The sequence below is a fragment of the Artemia franciscana genome, chromosome 21 (genome assembly GCF_032884065.1).
Source record: "Artemia franciscana chromosome 21, ASM3288406v1, whole genome shotgun sequence".
Taxonomy (NCBI): Eukaryota; Metazoa; Arthropoda; class Branchiopoda; order Anostraca; family Artemiidae; genus Artemia; species Artemia franciscana.
The window spans coordinates 19,133,028-19,136,734 of record NC_088883.1 but is presented as its reverse complement, the minus strand read 5'-3'; positions in this window follow the sequence as shown (position 1 = coordinate 19,136,734).

Here is a 3,707-nt window from a genome sequence, read left to right as displayed (position 1 = left end):
GCTATGATTTTGCATGTAAATTTCTAATTTACGATTTTTTTTATTTATTTATAAAGTTGTTTTTATTATTCATTTTTATCTGTTTTCAGTCGTTCAAAGTATTTTAAATTGCCTCGAAGTATATTTAATTGTTCTAAATACCGTTCAAGACATTAATCTTTTTATATAAGACTAGCTGTTGGGGGTGCTTCGTGCCCCCCAAGTCCCCCCCGCGCGTAAGTCGTTATGCGCCATTGTAGTTGTGTCCCTGTGCCCCACCTGTGAAAATAGATGGATATATATATATATATTTTTAACTACGTAAAACTTGCGAATATACAACATTCTTCGCTGTCCCATTGTCTGTCCATATAAATAGATTGTCAGATTTACCGACTCTTGAACATGCAACATATAATTGTCCATGAGAAAACAATCCGTATTCAGATCTATACCGCATTTTTCTAACGATTGCCATTGAGCTTTGTTGATGGTGATTACTAATCGAACATTCCCTGTGTCCCCGTCGTCATTTATATATCCCCCTGTGCCCCCGGTGTCCCCGTTGTAGTTGTTTCCGTGTGTCCTGGTCGTCATTTGTGTCCCGGTATCCCAGTCTGTAATTTCTGTTTGACTGTCCCGGTCGTCATTTATATTCCCTGTGTCTCGGTCGTCATTTGTGTCCCGGTGTCCCGGTCTGTAGTGTCATCTTATAATTGCATTTACAAAGCCTTATATACTTATAATGACGTCACTTGCAAACCCACAAACAAGCAAACATGCATATATACAGCTTATTTTTATATATATAGATATAGTTTTTTTTTAGTTTTTTCTTTTCTTGGTTTTTTCCTTTTTTAGTTTTTCTTTTTTTTAGTTTCTTCTTTTTATTGATTTGTTTTCTTTTTTAGTTTTTCCTTTTTTTAGTTTTTTCTTTTTTAGTTTTTTCTTTTTTTTTAATTTTTATTTTTTAGTTTTTTTTTGTTTTTTAGTTTTTTCTTTTTTAGTTTTTTTTTTAGTTTTGTAGCTTTTTTAGCTTTTTTTTTTTAGTCTTACCTTTTTTATTTCATTTTTTAGTTTTTTACCTTTTTCTTCTTTTTTAGTTTTCATTTTCTTCTTTATCTTTCAAATATTATATGCAAACCCTCAAACATACAAAAAAACAAACATGCTTTAATTTTGTTTCTTTTTAGTTTTTTCTATTTTTTAGTTTTGTAGTTTTTTTAGCCTTTTTTTCTTTTTAGTGTTTTTCCTTTTTTTATTTTTTTTAGTTTTTTTTTCTTTTTAGGTTTTTCTTTTTTTTAAGACGTCATATGCAAACCCGAAAACATCCAAAAAACAAACATGCTTTAATTTTTTTTTTAAATCTTTTTCAAAGTTTTTCAATTTGTCAATATTCATTCTAAAATTGACACTGAAAAATCTTTACTTGCCAAGCATGCTAAAGCTCAACAATTTATAATAAACCTCAAGAGGTGGGTATCTGTTTTAAGGTTGTCGAATTACTTTAATCTATTGTCAAAATATATTGAAATATTTGTGCAATTCCCAGTATATATATATATATATATATATATATATATATATATATATATATATATATATATATATATATATATATATATATATATATATATATATATATATATATATATACTAGCTGTTGAGGTGGCGCTTCCACCCCAACACCTAGTTGGTGGGGGCGCTTTGCGCCTCCCCCCAAGCCCCCCCCCCCGCGCGCGTAAGTCGTTACGCGCCATATTAGTTACGCGCCATTGTAGCTATGTCCCTGTGTACCACCTATGAATATAGATTGATTTATATATGTGTTTTGAACTACGTAAAACTTGCGAATATACAACATTCTTGGCTTTCCCATTGTCTGTGCATATACAAAGCCTTATGTACTAATAATGACGTCATATGCCAACCCTCTTTTTACAAACAAACAAACATGCATACACACAACTCGTTTTTATATAGATAGATAGATTAGCTGCGTAAAACTTGCGAATATACAACATTCTTCGCTGTCCAATTGTCGCTGCATATAAATAGATTGTCAGGTTTATCAGGTTTACCGACCCTCGAACATGCAACGTACAATTGTCCATGGGAGAAACAATCAGTATTAAGATATATACCGCATTTTTCTAATGATTGACCTTGAGCTTTGTTGATGGTGATTGCAAATGCTAATCGAATTGGGAATTGCAATCTTTTAAATTGAAAAGGCAGATCCGTTGGAATCATGGGAATGCGAGGAATAAGAACAGCCTCACCCTCAAAAGGCCCTGTCAAGATTGTGGCCTCTATTACGTTTTCCATTGTTTTTTTTACGGCAAGTCGCGTGCCATTGCAAAGCTTTGGTGGGTTGATATTTCTTAACAGTATTATTGGTACGCCTATTTTTAGTTGTAGCACATGTGGTGGAAAACCTGAAAGATCCACGGAATTTAAAAATTCAGATGGATAATTAACCGCCTCATTTGGTTCCAAAACTGTGTCGACTGAATTGTAAAGGACTGCCTGGTCTTGAATCTTGGTCAAAACAATATTGTTGATTTCGTGGACGTCTATATTTTTGGGTGCAAGAATCGCTCTTTCACTTAGCCATTTATTATTTTTATAATTGTTTAGAATATTCGGAAATACTTTTTCAATCAATTCATTTTTGGACGTCACTAAATTACAGAATTCAGCAGGTAGTTGTATACGTCCTGAAATTGAGTCTACTGGGAGCTTTCCGTTTCCAATTGCCAGCAATTGATCTGAAAATGTTTGACCAGATTCATCGTTTTGCAATCGGACACGCATATTTGCAGTTAATTTTAATGTTTTTACGTGTGCCCATAAATTAGAATTTTTCAGGCAAGCATTCATTTCGTCTGCAGGGGTTGATCTAGGTATTATAGGTAATGTTTGCCTGAAATCTCCCGCAAGCAATATTAATGTGCTGCCAAAGGGTTTCGAATTCCCTCGCAAATCTTTCAAACATTGATCCAGAGCCTCGAGCGATTTTTTGTGTGCCATTGTGCACTCGTCCCAAATAATAAGTTTGCATTGCTGCAATACTTTACCCATCCCAGATGATTTGGAAATATTGCACGTGGGAGTTTCTTTAGAATGCAAATTCAGAGGCAATTTCAAAGCGGAATGAGCAGTTCTTCCACCAGGCAGCAACGTTGCGGCTATTCCGGACGACGCAATTGCCAACGCTATATCATTTTTTGATCGAATTGATGCCAGAATCAGTTTTATCACAAACGTTTTACCAGTACCTCCTGGCGCATCCAAAAAGAAAATTTCTCCAACGTTGTTATCGACACAATGCATTATCGTATCATAAATGTCTTTTTGTTACGACGTTAACTTGGAAATGTTATTTTGTACATACGACAATAGATCACTCGTACTGTAACTTTGTTCACGATCCAATTCTACACATGTCGAAACAGCAGCGGTACGATTAGGTGAAGGCATATCCAAATCCTGAAGAGGTTTGTTTGCCATACATACGCACAAATCTTCTATAATAACTAAAGTGTAGTTATAAATTTCTGATGCAAAATCAAAAGTCATATCTGACGTCTCTAACCGTTTTCGATGAAATATATCTTCGGACATTTTTTATTTATATTTTTCCCATAACTCTGTAGGAGCTGATGGAGAGCAAGTTGTTAGTATGATGCCAAACAATGCACGAATTTGACTTGGAGTTGACGTTT